The 20,923-nt window shown below is 39.3% G+C and overlaps 1 protein-coding gene and 1 pseudogene across 7 annotated transcripts in view; one reads left to right on the top strand and one right to left on the bottom strand.

Annotated features, from left to right (window-relative positions):
• Zfp438 (zinc finger protein 438) overlaps nucleotides 1–20,923 on the bottom strand; it is a 121,882-nt gene that overhangs the window by 45,203 nt on the left and 55,756 nt on the right. The window contains exon 1 of one of the 7 annotated variants that reach the window (XM_087590703.1): nucleotides 18,503–18,616. The gene's annotated coding sequence lies outside the window, so the exon portion shown is untranslated. 7 annotated transcript variants of the gene reach the window in all.
• On the top strand, nucleotides 2,494–2,843 carry Ndufb3l3 (NADH:ubiquinone oxidoreductase subunit B3 like 3; annotated as a pseudogene).

Below are 20,923 nucleotides of genomic sequence, written 5' to 3'. Positions count from 1 at the left end.
TAACGCACTATGTAAACAAACCCAAAGAAAATCACATGATCATCTCATTAGATACTGAGAAAGGATTTGACATGATTCAATACCCCTTCATGAGAAAAGTCTTGGAAAGATCTGGAATTCAAGGCCCATACTTAAACACAGTAAAAACAATATACAGCAAACCAGTAGCCAACATCAAACTAAAAGGGGAGAAACTTGAAGCAATCCCACTAAAATCAGGGACTAGACAAGGCTATTTCCCTCCTTACTCAATACCGAATTTGAAGTCCTAGTTAGAGCAATCAGATAACAAAAGGAGGTAAAAGGGATACAAATTGGAAAGGAAGAACTCAAAATATCACTACTTTCAGATGGTGTGATAGTATATTTAAGTGATCCCAAAAGTTCTACCAGAGAACCCTACAACTGATAAACAAATTCAGCAAAGTGACTGTATATAAAATTAACTCAAACAAATCAGTAGCCTTCCTCAACTCAAAGGATAAACAGGCTGAGAAAGAAATTAGGGAAATGACACCCTATAATATAAAATACCTTGGGGTGACTCTTACCAAGCAAGTGAAAGATCTGTATGACAAGAACTTCAAGTCTGTGAAGAAAGAAACTGAAGATCTCAGAAGATGGAAAGATCTCCTATGCTCATGGATTGGCAGGATTAATATAGTAAAAATGGCCATCTTGACAAAAGCAATCTATAGATTCAATGCAATACCCATCAAAATTCCAACTCATTCTTCATAGAGTTAGAAAGACCAATTTGCAAATTCATTTGGAATAACAAAAAAACCCCAGGAGAGTCAAAACTATCCTCAAAAAAATAAAAGTACTTCTGGGAGAGTCACCATCCCTGACCTCAAGGTGTATTAAAGAGCAATAGTAATAAAAACTGTATGGTATTGGTACAGAGACAGGCAGTATATCAATGTAATAGACATGCAGGCCCAGACATGTACCCACATACCTGTGGTGACTTGATCTTTGACAAAGGAGCTAAAGCCATCCAATGGAAAAAAGATAGCATTTTCAACAAATGGTGCTGGTTCAACTGGAGGTCAACATGTAGAAGAATGCAGATCGATCCATGCTTATCACCCTGTACAAAGCTAAAGTCCAAGTGGATCAAGGACCTCCACATCAAACCAGATACACTCAAACTAATAGAAGAAAAAGTGGGGAAGCATCTCGAACACATGGGCACTGGGGAAAATTTCCTAAACAGAACACCAATGGCTTATGCTCTAAGATGAAGAATGGACAAATGGGACTTCATAAAATTGCAAAGCTTCTGTTAGGCAAAGGACACTTCCAGTAGGACAAAACGGCAATCAACAGATTGGAAAAAGATCTTTACCAATCTTACATCCGATAGAGTGCTAATATCCAATATATACAAAGAACTCAAGAAGTTAGACTCCAGAGAATCAGACAACCCTATTAAAAATGGGGTCCAGAGCTAAACAATGAATGCTCAACTGAGGGATATCAAATGGCTGAGAAGCACCTAAAGAAATGTCCAATATCCTTAGTCATAAGGGAAATGCAAATCAAAACAACTCTGAGATTCTACCTCACACCAGTCAGAATGGTTAAGATCAAAAACTCAGGTGACAACAGATGCTGGCGAGGATGTGGAGAAAGAGGAACACTCCTCCATTGTTGGTGGGATTGCAGACTGGTACAACCACTCTGGAAATCAGTCTGGTGGTTCCTCAGAAAATTGGACATTGTACTATCTTAGGACCCAGCTATACCTCTCCTGGGAATATACACCCAAAAGATGCTCCAACATATAACAAAGACACATGCTCCACTATGCCGTATTTATAATAGCCAGAAACTGGAAAGAACCCAGATGCCTTTTCACAGAGGAATGGATACAGAAAATGTGGTACATCTACATAATGGAGTACTAGTCAGCTTTTAAAAACACTGACTTCATGAAATCCATAGGCAAATGGATGGAACTAGAAAATATCATCCTGAGTGAGGTAACCCAATCACAAAAACAAACAAACAAAAAAACCAAAAAATCCCCACCCACAGTATGCACTCACTGATGAGTGGATATTAGTGCAACAGCTCAGATTACCCAAGAAGCAATCGACAGACCACGTGAAGCTCAAGAAGAAGGAAGAACAAAGTGTGGATGCTTCAGTCCTTCTCAGAAGGGGGAACAAAAATATTCACAGGAGGAAATATGGAGACAAAGTGTGGAGCAGAGACTGAAGAAATGGCCATTCAGAGCCTGCCTTACCTGGGGATTCAGCCCATATACAGATAGTCACCAAACCCAGTCACTATTGCTGATGCCAAGAAGTGCATGCTGACAGAAGCCTGATATAGCTGTCTCCTGAGAGGCTCAGCCAGAGCCTGACAATTGCAGAGGCTCATGCTAGCGGCAAACCACTGAACTGAGAACGAGTTCACTATTGGAGGAGTTAGAGAAAGGATCAAAGAAGTCGAAGGGGTTGGGACCCCATAAGAAGAACAATACCGAGGTTGAATATTGAGTGTCCTGGGAGGTCAGATTGCTGTCAGACATGGCTGCTGGACATGGTCACGAACATGGACATGGTCATGGTAAAATGGAACTTCCAGATTACAGACAGTGGAAAATTGAAGGGACGCCATTAGAAGCGATGCAGAAGAAGTTTGCTGCACAAGGGCTGAGGGATCCATGGGCTCACAATGAGGCTTGGAGATATATGGGTGGCTTTGCAAGCAATGTTATCTTCACGAGCGTAATAGTAAAAGGATTCAAATGGGGGTTTGCTGTGTTTGTGGTAGCTTTAGGGGCTGAATATTTTCTGACTTCCCAGAATGAGTGTAAGAAGCATCACTGAAGACAGCACCTTGTGATATCTTCCATGAAAATAAGATTCTTTCACCATAGCATCCTTGGCTGTATGTCTGTCCTTGAAAGAATATTAGTATGGTTTAATAAAGCAAGAAAAACTGAAAAAAAAAAAGAACAATACCAACCAACCAGAACTCCCAGGGACTAAACCATTACCTAAAGAGTACACATGGATAGACCCATGGCTCCAGCTGCACATGCAGCAGAGGATGGCCTTGTTGGGCACCAAAGGGAGGAGAAGCCCTTGTTCCTGCAATGGATAGAACCCCCCTGGTGTAGGGCACTGTTAGGGCAAGGACCTGGGAATGGGTTGGATGGGGCAAAGGGGATAACATTTGAAATGTAAATTAAAAAGCCAATAAAAATGTGAAAAAAAATGTCAATACGAAGGTCAAAAAGAAAAAGAAAAGAAAAAAAACAAAACAGGTGAGTCTGGCCTCACCCAGAGCAGCTGCAGTCCTGAGACACTGTGGTTCCCTTGTACAATTCAGGTGTCTTCCCCCAATATAGACCATCCTTAAAGTGATGTAATTTAATGTCTGTCTTCCCCAACAGACTTAAGACTCTACAAGGGCAGAGTTCACATCTGTCTTGATACCATTACTCCAAGGACCTTGGTGAATCAACTTTGCAATACATTTGACAAATTATCCTTAAAGCATATAAACCTAAGCAAAAGGAAATACAATATCTTCCAGATATTCTAGAACAAAATATTTCCATTTATAAAGGTTACATAATGAATGCAATACACAAAAGTCTGTATAGTTAAGACATAGGATCAGTACAGAAACAACAATTATTTGCCCAAATGACTGAGTGGTATATCAAAATTAAAGCATATTCTTTCTAAGCACAATGTCCAAAGCCTCCACCTCTGGCCTCCTAAAAATAAACTCGAGTCTCAAAGGCAAAGCCTTTATCAAAATAATAAGTACCTCTTAAACTAGGATTATAGTACAGTATACTCTCAACGCACGTTACTACTGAAAAAATTGATTGCTCCAAACCCATCGTAAATTAAAAAAACCACTTTATTGAATTTCCTCAGCACACACAGAGATACAGATATACACAGACACTTTTTATTAATTGATTTATTTTATATATGTGAGTACACTGTAGCGTCTTCATGACACCAGAAGAGGGCATCGGATCTCATTGAAGATGGTTGTGAGCCACCATGTGGTTGCTGGGATTTGAACTCAGGACCTCTGGAAGAGCAGTCAGTGCTCTTAACCGACACAGACACTTTTTACACACTTTGTTTTTACACAGACACTTTTATACTCCACCATCAGCTTTTGCTCTTGATAATTAATGAGAGAAAGCCAAATTTCATTCACTAATGAAAATATAATTTTTATTATATTTTGTACAACTGAATTCAGTTATCTATGAACCTGTACTCTGGCTTTAAGACAATCTTAAGTGAGACAAAAAGTTATACTTTTTCTAAATCATATCAAAATAAAAGGTTCCTGGGGCTAGAGAGATGGCTCAGTGTTTAAGGGTACTGGCTGCTCTGGTAGAGGACCAAGTCTGATTCCTAGCATCCACATTTGTCAGCTCACAACTGCCTATATAACTCCAACACATGGGCATCCAATGCCTCTGACTTCCCATGGCACAGGCATTCATGTGTAGATACCCACGCATAGAAACATACAGGAAAGGACAGAATAGAAAAATATTTTTTCGAGATAGGGTTTCTCTGCATAGCTCCAAAGACCAGGCTGGTTTCCAACTCAGAGATCTGCCTGCCTTTGATTTACGAGTCCTAGGACTAAAGGCGTGGGCCTCTACCACCTGACTAGAACAGACGTTTTATGGTAACATATGTTGACCATTTTATGATGCAAATCATATGCTCTGTATGCACTTTTTTTTTATCAAAGTAGGTCAGTTAAAAGTCATGAGTTAGTCAGCACTATCAAGGCTCAGGGAGGAAGTATTTTCAGTTTTGTGGCTCTGAGGGCTACTGTCCCTCACAATTCCTGCGACTCAAACAACATAAAGGAGATATACAAAATTTCCCCAATTTTTTCTCAGCACTAAAACTAAATAATCTCATTTTCGTTTGTACCAGGATAGTTCAGGTTTAAGTTTCCACCTATCCCAATAATTAAGAAATGTAAAATTCTGAGTTTCAGGTCAGCCTAGACTAAACACAGCATTCTAAGTTAGCCAGGGAGACATAGTGAAAAGCTATCTGAAGAGAGAAAGAAAAAAAAGAGAGAGAGAGAGAGAGAGAGAGAGAGTAACAGAACCCCACCAAACAAAAACAAAAACCAAACCTCATATTCTTAGTTTGCAAGTCTCACAAAAGATGCCCAAGGTGGCCTGTGAATTATAGTAGAATATTCTATGTCAATGGCTTAGTACATACAACTGATTCATACAACTTAGTACAGCAGTTCTCAATTTGTGCAACCCTTTCAGATATCCTTCACTTAAGATACTTACATTACAATTCATATCAGTAATAAAATTACAGTTATGAAGAAACAATGAAGTAATTTTATGATTGGCAGCCACGACATGGAACTGCACTAAAGGGTCATAGCATCAGGACGGTTGAGAACCACTGACTTCGTAGCTATGTAACTTTCTGTTTAATGCTATCTTAACCCCAAGTCCACAAGAGAGGAAGTCTGCTACTGTCACTAGGAGGGAATTAGCAATCATGTACAAGCAGTAGTAAGCTATACGAGTAACGTAATAACTGGAGCATAAAATAACAGGAATATTTGAGCTTAAATGTAACAAGCAGTAACTCAGCATGTGTTAACTCCATTACAGCCATGGGATGGTTATTTTTATGATCCCTATTTTACATAGAAGGAAATCTAAGTTCACACAGTGAGTAAATATGTTCCTGAGGCTCATGGACAGGTACCATGTTTTGTCCTGACAGGTATGTTGTTTTCATCATTTGTTCTTTTCTTATAAAGTTTCTCTTTTATGTGACAATTTTCAGAAATTAAAATACACCACAGACTAAGCATATATATAAAACAATGCAACATACTTCATGTTTAATAATAAATAGCTGAGTTTTACTGAAATGTTCTGGACAGTAACACTGGAAGGTTCAGAGAGAGACACTTGGTAGTCTCGGAAAGACTGGGCAGAGGTGCTATTCCTTCCTGTGTGCTAATCGCTGGAGTAGTGTTGGAGAGAATGTCCCAGCAGAAGGGTAGCAAAGAGGCAGGCCACTTCTGCTGTCTCTAATGACTTCTGAGCTCTCTTACTTAAATCTCCGTCCAGCTTTGTTGTGCGCAGAGAGCATTTACGTGTCTCCAGTGTTTGCCCCTTACTGGTATGCTAGCAGTTGGGCTGCTCACAGCCACAATATCGTGAACCTGACTGTGTTGACTTGCATGATGTTCTTTCTCATTTCTACCACTTGTTGGCTCTGAGGACTGCTGTTCCAAATCCAACATTGTGCAGAATAATGGATTCTTTAGTGGGCATTTGAAAAACTTTGGGGTTATTAAAATTACTTAAATACTTAAAAGTTATTTCAGCATAGTGTTAAATTGCTAAAGTGGCTTTTAGAAGTTATACTGAAAACTGCACCTTCCAAATAACTCAGAATGAAAACAGTGAAGAACTTGACATTGAGGACTTTGGCTGGCCACGGAAATAAGAAATGGCTGAAAGTGAACTTACTCCAAAGAGCTGTCAGTGGAAGGCAGTTAATGTGCCAGACAATTACTTCAGAGCTGCCTTCATTGCTTACAGAAACATGAGGAAACCTGTGACAGATGATCTCCACAGCACTGAGTGACAGACAAGACACTGTGGTTCTTACCAGGACAGGACACGGAGCAAACTTAATCTGGTCAATATTATAAAATATATTTGCCAAATTTCCTTAAATTTGTACTTTCCCAAAATTCCTTGCTCTCAGTAAACTGCATAATTCTCTATGTGTGACTAGCACAGTAAGAAAATGATACTTCTCAGCAGAAGGCAAGCAGCTATGTTTCTTGAGGTGGTTTGAACAATGAGTATTACAAGGAAACTTTTCTGGCTTTAAATTGTACTCAAACATTTTCATTTTCAAAAGCCCACATCTCAGAGCTGTGCCTCACTCTCCCTCACCTTCCCTGCCTTGATGCTCATCAAACTGTATTGGTTCTGTCTCCTGAAAGCCCTTTTGATGTCCATGTTTCCTCTTCTCCACTGCAAACCTCCTGGCACAAGTTGCATCATCTGACTAGAAAACTCAACTTTCTCTGGGTTTTCCTGGTCTAATCCTGAATCACTTTGGCCTAGACTCCTTCCACAGGGCTGCACCCCAGGTACTCCAGCCTTCCTGAGTTTCCTGAGCATGACAGTGTTGTCTCAGTAGAGTTTTTACATATGTTGAACTTGCTCCCTGTAATGACAAAATGCCCAAGGCAGCCGCCTTAATGGAGGATTTGCTTTACTCATGGTCTCTAAGGTTTCAGATGATGTTTAGCAGGTCACTATGGGCCTGTGGTGAAGGAGTACATTTCATAACAGAAAGAAGAGAAGAGAAGGCTGCTCTCCTAATGGTAGCTGGGAAGCAAAATGAGAGGCAGACAAAAAGGGTGGGAGCCCCAGTATTCTTCACAACAAACTAACTTCCTTCCACTAGGCTCCAAAAGGTTCTCCTACCACTCACTAGTGCTACAGACTGGCCAACAACCTCAATACATGAGCCTTTAGGAAGCACTTAAGATTCAAACCTTAAAAAAGGTCTCAAGGCAAAAATCATCTCCTCAGATCTGTCCAGACCCAGATTGGCTCAGATATCCCTTTTCATACATCCATCTCACATTACTGTGATTTTACTTACATACTGCCTAGTAACCAACAGTGAAGCTTTAGGAGAACGGGACTCACAAACCTTTGTGTTGAGCACCTATCATAACAACAGAAAAACCAAGAGGAGCTGGGTCAATAATTGTTTGTGATACAACTGACACCTCAAAGTCTTCTTTTCAAGTCTTCTATCTACAGCTAGAATAGCTGTACTGATCGCAGCTACAGGCTGGGTTATAGGGTATCAATCTATAGGGTTATAGGGTATAAATCATCCTTTAAACTGTTCAACATACAATCAGAATGGGCATACTCCACACAGCCAGTGGCCAGGCCACAGAGCATGTCATGCTCAACCTTCTGAAGAACTGCCAGGCTTTTCTGTTGACACTTCCCATAACCCTCACCACAGTATATGAAGTATCCAGGTGCTAAACATTCCCACAAATACCTGCTTCTATTTTCCTTTCAATCACATGGTATATCACTGAGACTATTAGGAATGACTAGTGACATCAAGTGTCTTTTCATGTTCTCACTGGCAACTTGTGAATCTAAAAAAACAGAATGTACATTTATGTGTATTTAATTGGGTTGTCTTTTTTTTACTGGTGAGTTGTAAAAGTTCTTTGACAAGTCTGATATGAGTGTTTTATCAGAGATAAGATTTGCAACTATCTCTTCCATACCCTGGCTTGTCATTTTAGCCTTGTAGGTTTTTAATTTTGGTGAAAGCCAACTTACCAACGTTTGTTTGTTGCTCGTGCTTTGAGTGTCAATCTGATAAGTTATTTTGCATAATTCAAAGTTATAAAGACATTAACCCCTGGTTTCCTCAGAGTTTTTCATATTGTTTCTCTCTTATCTTCATGCCTTTAGGTAGCTTCTACATTACATCAGGGGTCCCTTTTGCTTTGTTTGTTGTTCTAGGAACACTGGTTGGAAGCTCCCCTACCCTTAATGATTTGTCTGGACACCATTACTGGAACATAGCTCAGCAGAACGTCAGGGTGCATTCTATTCTATCCATCTGTCTATCCTTATTGCAGTATAGTGCTGCCTTCTTTATTACAACTTGTAATTTAAGTCATGACAATAAGAAAGATGAACCAATACTCCCCCACGCGACAGCTTTGCTGACTCTAAGTCCCAAAGATCAGATTGTTAATACATGCGGTATGGAGAAGTTCTGACCACATAGCTTAATGTGAATATGTAGTTTAGTATGTGCAGGACTGTCACGCTAATAGTGTTAAGTCTCCCATCCTAAGACCTTGGAAGGCCATTCCTGATTTAAGTCTTTAACTCTCAAATCATTTAGCATTTGGTGTTACAAGTGTTGAACCTTTGTTAAACGTATTCTTGTTTTGATGCTACTATAAATGCTGCTTTACTAATGCTATTTTCAGATTACTCACAGCTAATATATAAAAATGCATTTGGTATTTATAATGATTTTGTGTCTTTTCAGCATTGAAATTTTTATTTAGTATAGCCATTTTTTTTCTTAACATGTTTCTGAAGACATCTTACAAACAAAATCTTGTGATATACAAATTGAAACTTCTTTCCTTGTCTATTTGTCTTGGTTAGAACCTTCAGAGCAACACTGAATAGAGGCAGAAACAGAACAGAGACTAGTCCTCTTCCTAATTTTGTCAGGAAAGTACCTTAGTCTTCCACCACAAAGTATACTTGCTGACAGGTTTTCAGAGATACTCTTCATTAGGGTAAGAAGTTCTGTCGTACTCTTTGTTCTTTCCTACCACAAGAGGAACTTAGATGTTATTAAATGCATTCTCACAGTGTCTATTAAGATGACATATGGCTTTTTAAAACATATATGTTGATGAACTATGTTCCTTGGATTTTTAAATATTGAATCACCCTTGCATTCCTGAGATTAACCCGCCTGGTACTGATTTACAATTCTTTTAGCTATTTCATTTAATATACCAGTATTTTGTTGAATACTTTTGCATATATATCCACGGGGGTATTTGTTTAGTTTTCTTGCTAAAATGATACTGAGCCTCAAGGAATAATCTGGGAAGCATGTCCTTCCCTTCCACTTATTTTAGAAATAATGAACCACTGTGAATTCTTTTTTAAATTGTTAATAGAACACACTAGTGCAGCCATCTGAGTCTGAGAGAGGGAGGGGAGAGCGGGGAATAGTGTATAGGGAAAATCAACTGCTTTACATGTTAAAAGTTCAAATTTTCTAGTTCTTCTTGATTAAGTGTTGGCATATTTCGTCTTTTAGGAATTACTTTATCTAAGTGAGCAGCCCTTGTTAGTATTTCTCAATAAGTCTTTAAATTTCTGTACCACGAGGAGTTAGGTCCAATTTTACTGTAGACATTAGTAGTTAGACTGTTCACGTTTATCTCTGTGGTCTAGCTAAAGGTTCATTAGTTTTTGTCTATTGTTCTTTAATGAACCAACTTTTCCATTCATTAATTTTGTTCAATACTTTTCATTATCTACTTTATTGTTGTTGTTGTTGTTGTTATTTATTATTATTACTTGAGACAAGGTCACTATTGATGATGACGACAGGGTCAAGGATGAGGACGATGACAACAAAGACTACTACAGCTCCTGACAAAGTCAGGAGGTATTTGGGAGAGGAGTTTGTGAGGGTGGGACTTTGAGGAGAGGAGGGAGTGAGGGGGTGGCTGCGATAAAGGTGTAAAGTGAATACATGAACAATATGATGAAAAAAAGAAGAATATTTTCATTACTTTCGATTAGGGACACACAGCAAAACCAGCAGTTCAACCTTGACATCTATTTTTGTCATGTATATACATGTGACTATGTATGAATGTATGCCACATATATGTGGATGCCCATGGAGACCAGAGGTGACATCACATACCCCAAAACTGCAGTTACAGGCGCTTATAAGCTATCTCACATGGATACTGAGAACTAAACTCAAGTCCTGTGGAGGAAGGACAAGCATTGTTAACCTCTTAGGCTTCTCTCCAGCCTCAGTGATCTCTGTCTCTCTGTGTCTCTGTCTCTGTCTCTGAACAGCAGCTGGTGACATATGTTGACTATGAGATAATCTAGAAACAAAACTTGGACCTTTCTTTGATCTATAACTTCATATAGTTCAAGGGTTAGTCTTTAAATTATATCAATGTACATGTTGTTGGAGAAATTTTAGTACTTTTTAAGGTTAGGACAAGTAAATTTATTTTATAGTTTGTGCCCCTCAGAGCTATTAAAAATAAATGTGTTAAAACCAAACAAGATTTTATTACACGTGCATCTTACTATTGGGGGTGGCATAAGTGTTTATTCTAAATACACCAGAGTCAGTTGGGCTCCTTTCCCAGAGTCAACACTAGACTAAGAAGAGCTGAGGCATGTGTGGGTCATCTCTAGAACCAACTATTACATCATCTACCAAGTATAAGGAAGGCACTATCCTAGTACACTGTCTGACCACCAGACAACATAGCTAGTAGTAATAGAAAGAAATCTGGGCATTAAACAAATATGTAGAAACTAAATGACACTCCCAAATAATTGGGAGGTCAAAGAAGAAAAGGTCACAGGTAAATCAGGAAATATTATAAAGTTAAATTAACTTAAAACCTGATATACCAAAACTTCTTACAGGATACAGTAAGGAAAGGGCAATTTGTTACCAGAAATGGGACAGAGACGAGATGTGTAGCTCCACTCTTGTCACCATAATACCTGACAGTATTATCCACAGCCTATGGCAGGGCCTGAATACTTCCTGACCTGTCCTGATATACAGAACACCGCTGCTGCTCCTCCTCCTCCCGAGGACAAGGCCCTAAGCTCAGGCTAGATTTCTACAGGCTCTTGTTTCCTCAGCAATAAGGAAACAGCATTCTCCTGCATGTCTTTGTCTTAAGCAGATGTTCCTGCACTAACTTCTAACAAACCCAAGTCTCTTCTGTAATAACAACAGTAATATCATACGGCCTTGTAACTCCCTACAGCTGTAGCCCACCGGCCTGTTTAAATATTCCTTTTTGCAAATAAACTTCTGTGTAGCACTGCCTAAGTGCTCTTACTCATGTTCTTGCCTCCTGTTCATTCCTGTCTTGACATCCTGCCCATTCTCCAAGATGGTGTCTACCAATATCATCCACAGGGCCTGCTTGGTGTCTCTTACTTGACCTCTTAGCCCCAAATGACAAGTGCTCTCAACCTTCTAGTGCTGCTTGCTTCTCAGTATATGTGATGGACAGTGATGATTTTTTTCTCTAAGTAAACATTGGACCTCATCATATATATGCCTTCTCCCTAGTGAGTTTTACCCAGTTATAACTTTATTTATCACACTGACAGCTTAAAAGCCAGCCATTGGTATTCTTAATCTCCAGTTCAGACACCTATTTTCTGAGCTCCTACTTCTAAGCCTATAGGCTCCTGTCTGTCTGGGTGCTGAGCATGGGCCTTGCAGACAGGAATCTTTGATTCAAAACCTACCTCTCCCATTCACTGTCTGACATCAGGGAACTTTCTTAACACTCATGTCTCTCTCCCTTCTTAAACCATACAGTACCAACTGGCCCCACCCAATTCCTGCGGCTTACCTTGTTCTCCTCATCCCTGCATCTTCCCTCACCCCTGGAGTTCAAACTGCTCATTTCCTAGTCAGCTCTTACAGTCTCAGATTCCTGCTTACCTCCCCTCCCTAGGGAAGCAGAGAAAGGGAAAGGGCATTTAGAGAAAGAAGGGGAGAAGTATTGTAGTCAGACAGAATTAAAGAAAATACTCAACCATCCAGATGAGAAACCAAGCAGGGGCACACAGAGAGGAGGTTCCCATGGGGAACACTGAGCTGTAGGAAGAGCTAGATGAGTGATCATAAGCTGCACCAGGGGAAAATGTAAATAATAAGTTTTCGGCAATCAGAAGGAAACTGCCTGGTGCTTCCGCCCCTGCAGGTTTTTATCCGGATGAATACGGGTGCACAAAGATGTTCCCCTTTCCCACTGCAAACAGTCTCAGCACTGACTCACCTGTTTTTAGAATGCTCAGACACAGACAAACCTAACTGAAGTGACTAACATGTCAGAACTACTCTGTACTATTGATTAACAAGTCAGATTCAACAATGTAGCCTTTGCTACTTTTAAAGTGGCATTTTATAATATTTTGTCATATTATACACAAACAAAATATCAAAATACATTTTCACAGACTATTAGTAATGAAAAGGAATGAACTATCGATACATACAACAACTTGGAAGACTTTCAAGTGCATTATACTAAATTAAAACATACTCACTTAATAGTCTACTTACACATGCTGAAATAAGAATACTATGAACATAGAGAAGATACCAGTAATTGGCAGGGCTTATGGATAGAAGTAGATAGGTGAGAGGCTAGGCAAACATGGCTATAAAAGGACAACTTGAAGAATCTCTGTGATGGAAACCATCTTTGAACGTAGTTACAAAAAGCTATACCGCATATAAAAATTGCATGCATGAGCATATGTGCATGTGCACACACACAGAGTTTAAAAATAAAGAAATTTGATAAAAATGAATACTGTTTCAGAGTTAATACACTAGAGCAATGGCCCTGATGCCGTGACCCTTTAATACAGTTAACTCATACTGCAGTGACTCCTAACCCTAAAAGTACTTTGTTGCTACTTTATAGCTGTAATTTTGCTATTTTTGTGAATTGTAATGTCAAGGTCTAATATGCAAAATATCTGCTGTATGACTCCTGTGAAAGAGTCATTCAACCTCTCTCCAAAAGGGGTCATGTCCCACATGTTGAGAAGCTCTAGAGGTTACCACTAAGGGGAAACTAAGGAGGGTGTTTGTCAGGTATATTACTTATTGAAAGTTCATGTGCATCTATAATTATCTCAAATACAAATCTATGAGTGAAAAACAGTTTTATGGGTAGGGACAGAAAAGCTGTTTGGCATGTATGAGGCCATGGATTTCATAGCAGGAATTTCAAAATAAGAAATAAATGAGAGACAAACCAACAGACAGATACAATCCTTTAAACTTTGACGTCTAAAAGCATCTCCTCACTGGTAGCTGTTTTACTTGTCAATTTGACATAGTTCAGAATAATTTGGGAAGAGAGTCTCAGTGAGGGGTGACTAGATCCAGTTGATCTATAACCATGTATGTGGGGTATTATCTTGATTATGTTAGATGAGGTGGGGTGGGTGGGAAGACCCACGATGAATGTGGATACCATTTCCTGGGCTGGGTCCTGGACTCAGTGAAGAAGAGAGGGAGCTGATCACTTTTAAGCATGCGCACAGGCATTCTCTCTCTGCTCCTGACTGGATTGACCAGCTGCTTCTTGCTGCTTTGACTTCCATACAATAATGGACTGTAACCTGGAACTGTAGCTAAAATAAACCCTCTCCTTTGTTTTTTCCCTTTCTTTTTTATCACACAACAGAAACAAAACTAATACAAGCACATTCTCAAGAGTGTTATTCTCCTCACTCCTGGCCACAGACTCGACTCTTTCTACAAGTAGTCTCCAGTTTCTCCACATCCCATGTTGGTATCAGCTCCTGAAGAAAGGATACACAGGGTAGACATATCTATCTTGAGGTTGTCCTGAACACAATAAAGAAGTTCTAGTATTTTAGAGAGGACATCTTGAAATGAACTTGAAGGTCTGAGATCATAATGACTCAGACAACTACTTATGACCTAAGAAAAACTGACTTCTTTGGTACTTTGAAGTGTTTAAAAAAAAGCCTCAGAATTAAATTACAAAGTTTGCACACTTGTTTATGCAGCTGGTCTTTTAAAACCTTGTGGTGCTTTAAGCCTACAATTCTAATGGGCTCACTGGTGACATTCCAATCCTTTGAAAAATAAATGAAATGTCATAAATCATTTGACAGTTCTTAAGCTTAGATTTTTATCATCACTCTAACTCCAAAAATAAAAAGCAATCTGAAGGGTCGGATCTTCTTAGTGCCCTACAAAGCTCAAGCACAAGATAAATCATACTATTACATGTCATTTAGAACCCCACCTTTAATACTTGGGATTACATTGCCATAATGCCTGTGGTTACTCCCATGAGAATTCATACAAGTAGAACAACTTTTCTTCAAATACTGCAGAAATCTGGTCCTTCCTGTGATAAATGGGGCAGTAAGGCTTGGTGACTGCACTTGTGTATACTCGAATACTTCATATCCACACCTATATGGGCATCTTACTAGGTATCTGGAAGGCTAGATTTACTCCTAACCTCCATCCAGTACAATGCTGGATTACTTATAAAAAGTAAAATACTGACATAAGTCCTTTGAATTAAAAAAAAAGTGTTTTGAATGTCTGTCTACATACATACATATGTATGTATATATGTATGTGTGTGTGTGTGTGTTCTCAAGACTGTAGGATACTCTTCTTTCATACTTCCATATAACTTTTAGAATTGATTCACCGCCCCCCCCCCAAAAAAAAAGCAAAAACAACTGGGAGAAGATGATGGTGATTAGGCAGAATTAAGGAATGAAGTTGGGGGGAAAAGTCATGAAACCAAGTCTTACATTCCGTGAAAAAAAGGTCTCTTCATTTATTTGGATGTTCTGACTTCTTAGTTTTGATTTGCTGTTTTAACAATACAGATTTTTGTATGTTTTTTATTAAACATATTCCTAAATACTTTATTTTATTAAAAATAAGAAAAACATGTATTATTAATCATCATACTTTAAAAGTATGTCTCTCAGACTGCTGTATCATAGTCTTTCTGGAAATGTCTAACAAATCAAACTCAGAAGCTATTTTAATAGCACATTTCAAAAAACGGAACACTGACTCTAAACTTGGCAGTGAAAGGAATGAACAGATATATCTAACAAGCCCACGCTGTTAATGGAATAAGGTGGCTGTGTGAACTGCTCTCAGTTTCTCTCTACACTACAGAATAGATACTGTTCAGAAAGGGTACCTGAGAGCTGCAGTGTCGCCCATCCTTGAGGTAAGGGAGTCACACTGCCCAGCCGCTTTGCAGCCAGCTCTTCTAGTTAAGTCTCTGCCCAGTCATGACAGGGAATTTCAGATAGAAGATCAAAGCAGGAAGTAGTCACTGCTGACTAAGCAGTAGTCAGGATGCCCCACTTTTGGCCTGTATTGAGAGTCAGAGCTTTCTGATTTAGCTTTCCTGATCTCCCATCTTCTACTCAGGGCTATCAGTCCCTTCTTCCCCTTCCTTTGCTTCCCTTCTCCTTTCTTTTAATATTCCCGCCCCACCCTGTCTTTACCCCATTCTTTTTAACTTACCAAGACAGGTCTTGCTTTGTGTAGCCCAGGGTAGCCTCAAACAATCCTGCTCAGCTCCCCTTGTCTGACCTTTGACTGACTTCTGTTGGCTTCTCTTCTGGCTTTTCCTCTGCAAAGTCTTCTGTGCAGGCTTCTTGCTCAGATCTGTTCTCTTCGTGAAGCCTTTGTGTTTTATCGAGGTTTACTTTACTACTGCCCTCTTCCTTCATGTCCTTTACAAAGGACTTCTACAATAGAGGCCAGTGCTACAACTGTTTCCCTCCATCACTAAGCATCAATTCCCTATTCATGTGGATATCTTTCAATTTTTTTTAGTTGGTGCGTGTATGTGCATGCCTGTACATACATATGCACAAGTCGAAAAGGGAACTGGAGTTACAGATGCCTGTGAGCTGCATGACAGGAGTGCTAGCAACCAAACCTAGGTATTCGGCAAGAGCAGCAAGCACTCAAGTGCTGATTCATTTTCTTTTTTATGCTTTGTGATCTTGATCACCTTTTTCGTATCAAGATATTATGTCAATTATTTTATAATGTATTCAATCTATGGTCCAACTTATACGTACCATGCCACTTTTTAAAGAAACCAGCATCCAGGCTGGGGAGATGACAGGTGCTCTACTACAGGACCTGGGGTCAGGTCCCAGCACCCACATAGTAATTCACAACTGTCTGAATTCCAGTCCCAGGGGTGTGATGCCTTCTTTTGTCCTCCATGGATATTGCATAGGCTACACACACACACACACACACACACACACACACACACACACACACACACACACACACAGGCAAAATGTCCATACACATAAAATAAATAAAAAATTCTGTGTGATAAAAACAGAGCATTACAACCACTTTTGACCTCTTCTGTGCTCACAAACATGACAGAAAATGCCTGTGACGGGAAATTTTCAGTGCTTCAGCAGAGTCCAGTGCTGACAGAGCTCAGACTTTATTTCTGCTACTGGCCAACTTCAACTCTCTCTCTCCTGTTTCCATCTTTCTACCTTAAAGGACAGATGTAGAAATTTCAAGTTCCTATTTCTCCCACTGAGTCTCTCATAAGAGATGAGCTTCTTCATATATAATTTTTGGTTGGTTGGTTGTACATTTTTTTGAAGATATTTTATCCAAATCATTTCAGCAAGATCTAGAGACACAAAAGTCAGACAGAGGAAATTTGTCCAATTCATACTTACTTAGCTCAATCAAGGACACAGAGGAAAGTGAACACCTTTGAAGTCTTTTGTTTAATTCTCCATCTGTCTTGTTCTGGGTGTCTACAGGCTTTCTTGGATCACTTTTCCTTTCTATATCATAAGGCACTCTCCTCTCAGGCATTTAATATTTAATACAGCCCCTTTTACTCAGAGTCCAGCTGCTCTGTGCATGAGCTGGCCTTGGAGTTAAGAAGGCAAAGGTATATTTCATGCCTGTGGTGCCCAGTACTTTTGAATGTCATGATGTGCTATCCCATTCTTCTGAGCAACACAAAGGAGTTTAGAATTTTTCAAACTCAAGAATATAATAAGATATTTAACAAATTTAATTTGTTCTACACAGAAAAACACAAAGTTAATGTTTATTAGGCAAAATGATGGTAACAACCTTTATGGTTTTAAAGCCTCTGCCTAAGACTCTGTCAACTTCATTAGGATTGGTGTGAAAAACATTTCACCTTCATGTTCAGATAAAGCCTATGTACAAACAACTAATATTTATGGGTTTGCTCCTCAAGTATCTTGTTTAGATCCCGGCTCTCAGTGATGAGACTGCTGAGAAGTTCTGACCTTTCTACTTTGTGGAGAAGGGCCATGGTCTCAGAAACAGGTCAGTTCTGTCCTAAGAATCATTGACTGTCATCCACTAATAGTCCAGGTAAAGGATAAAAACCTTCAGCACTAAGACCATGTGTCTTGGCTACATCAAATCTTTATCCTGAAATCTATGTTTAAAAAAGTCTGTTTTTCTAGTGTTGGCTCAGTGAAGGCTTAAGAATTCCATTAAATTTAAGAAAACTTGCTGACTTACACTCAAGAGACTACATTGATGGTCACAGTGAACTTTTCTTTACAATCTTATAATTATGCTTCATTTCTCTGCATTAAATTAACTAAATATGTGGCCGACATACCTCTCTTGTTTTTTGATATCTCAAAGCACCTGCCTAGTTTCCCTAAGGTCCAGCAACTTTGCTGGGTTCTTTCAATATTTAGATTCACTCTGTCTTTTTATCTCAAAAAAAATATGTAAGGGTTGGCTTAATTTCACCAGTTTGGGAGTTTTGTTGTATCATTAATTCCATATATATGACAGACCTGTTCTATTTACTTCTTGAGATGTAGAAACTTCCAGGGTGATATAAAAAGGGGAGGGGGTTAAAATAATGCTACCTAAGAATGCACCTTTTATTAAGAACTATAGCAAGGCGCTGGTCTTTACCAGTTAAGAAATAAGAGTATTTGGGCACATGGAATTTATTCTATCATGAAACAAAGCAGTAAGTGGGAAATCTCACACAGCTACCTCTTCCACAGTGTATTACTTACTGTTAAACAGCATCTACATGAAACAGCTTCCTAAATACAGAGGAAGAAAGACTGCAGGAACAGTATCTTATGGTATCTAGGCAACACATGGTGTAGCTCAGTGCTCTATTTATTTCTATTAGAATTAGAATTCAGGCATGTGATGGTTGTCATGGTAGCATACATTAACACATTTGAGTTATAAAATCAAGTGAACTTTTACTGAAGGATGTTTGGTTTGTACAGTAAATTTACAAATTGAAGACTAGCCTTGCTAATTAGATTAAATAGGAGATATTTTCTGTAAATTGATGATCTACGTTTATAGGTGCAAGGATGTGAGGCATACACAATTAAAAATCCTCTAAAAACTATTAGGAAATGTATGTTAAAAATCAATAATATTCCTTACCACCTCTTCTATGCTTAATATTGGATTATATATAGGATGCCTCTTATATAGGAAGTAGTAAGATGAGCTGTCATTTGATGTATCTTAGCTAAGCCTTTTTGAAGCTTCCCCAGACTGGCAAATACCTTGGCAAACTGAGTGACTTCTGTTCCTTCCACAGGGCAACTGAGCTGTTAGTAAGGAATCCTTTTACTCTTGAGAAGGTCTCTCACAAGGCAGGCGGACCTTGAATTTGCTCTGTAACTGAGAATGACCTTGAACCCCCTATCCTCCTACCTGCACCTCCCAGCTGCTGGGGTCACAGGGCTGGGCCAGCTAGCCTGGTTTATGTAGTATGAAGACTGAACCCAAGGCTTTGTGCGTGCTGAGCATGAACTCTGTCCACTGAGTCACATCTCACCCCCCCCCCTTTAATCCACTTACTTGAGGGTCTCCTTTACATTCAAGGAAAGTTTGTACCTTTTCAAAGAAAAGTTCTATGTTTTATTTAAGTCAATTATATTGTGTTGCTATGTAAATTGTATCTTTTAAAATTATACCTTTTAGACACTTTCCTTGCCCCCAAACTGTGGTTTTGCCTTCTATGGTTTTAGTTATCCAAAGTCAACCACGAAATGAAAATATTAAGTGGCATTTTCCAAAAATAAGAACACCTTAAGTTTTCAATTGTATACTCTGGTACTATACATCGGGATGGATTTTTCTCTGCACAGCATACGCACACTGCAAATCCTGCCTGCCTGCTGGCCAGACACACCCTTTTCAACAGGCCCACTGTTTAGGATCACAGATGCAAGTAACCCTGTTTTATACAATCCTGACCCCCAAAACTTAGGAATATAGTAATGCTGGGATTTGAATATGCAGAAGCTATAGAATGCTCCTTTTGAGTAAAAAAGTGGAGCTTCCTCACTTAAAAACAACAATGAAGGGGACAACAACAACTGTATGTTAAAAATGCAGATATATAAAGCAAGGACAGATTTTCAAAAGAAAATCCTGCCTGCCAGCTTTGCTGCTGCACCTAAGAACTGCAAACTGCAAAAGGTGAGCTACAGTGCATGAGTGCTCAGCTAAAAGACAGCAGCTGTGTGGAAGAAGACAAACAAGAGGTGTTCCTGGGGCAATGCTCCAGAAGGACTGAGCCTCATGAAGAGTCAAGCACTGAGATGCGCATTTGAGGCAGTTAAGCGGTTGATTCTGAGGGAATAGGACAGGAGGCAAAGCAAGTGCTTAGCTGGGACAAATGCAGGCTCCTCACGAAAAAAGATGCACATAAGAGGCACTTGTAAAGACTGCATGGGCACAGAGCACAAGACATGGAGGAACAGATCAGCCCTGGAACCATGTGGTAGTGTTGTGGTGCAGAGCAAGACCAGGCACTGTGTGCAGAACAAAGAACCAAGACTTGCAAAAGCAAAACTAAGAATGATATTCTGAGACAAGGAGGAGCCATATTCACATCACTTTTGTTATTAATTGTATCATTAACAATTTGTTTTACTATACCTAACTTATAATTAAACTTTTTCATTGGCACATAAAGTAAAAACATGGTTATCCCTAGAGTTCAGTACTATCTGCTGCTTCAGACTGACATCTACTGGAAGATGAAACATACTCCCCACCAATAGAATCCACTATCCTCCTTTCACTGCCAGAAACCTGGTAGAGGCCACCTTAACCAAATTTAACTCCATCAGTAATAAGTCACGTTGTTATACTATACCTCTGATCTGATATGATATAATCCTGAGACAACATCAGACAAATTCCAGCTGAGGCCCACTCTACAGAACACATGACCACTACTCTTGAAAAATCTCAAGTCTCCAAAGACAAGAAAAAAAAAGAAAGAAAGAAAGAAAGAAAGAAAGAAAGAAAGAAAGAAAGAAAGAAAGAAAGAAAGAAAGAAAGAAAGAAACTGCACACAACAGAACAGACTGAAGAGATGAACACTGGCCACAATGTGAGCCTCTGAAATGGGTCTGGACTAGAAGGACGCTGTAGAAAAACGGAAGCAATCAGAG

Source organism: Rattus norvegicus, chromosome 17 (genome assembly GCF_021556685.1).
Source record: "Rattus norvegicus strain SHRSP/BbbUtx chromosome 17, alternate assembly SHRSP_T2T, whole genome shotgun sequence".
Taxonomy (NCBI): Eukaryota; Metazoa; Chordata; class Mammalia; order Rodentia; family Muridae; genus Rattus; species Rattus norvegicus.
The sequence above is the reverse complement of the archived record's forward strand: the minus strand, read 5'-3'. Positions and strand labels throughout refer to the sequence as shown.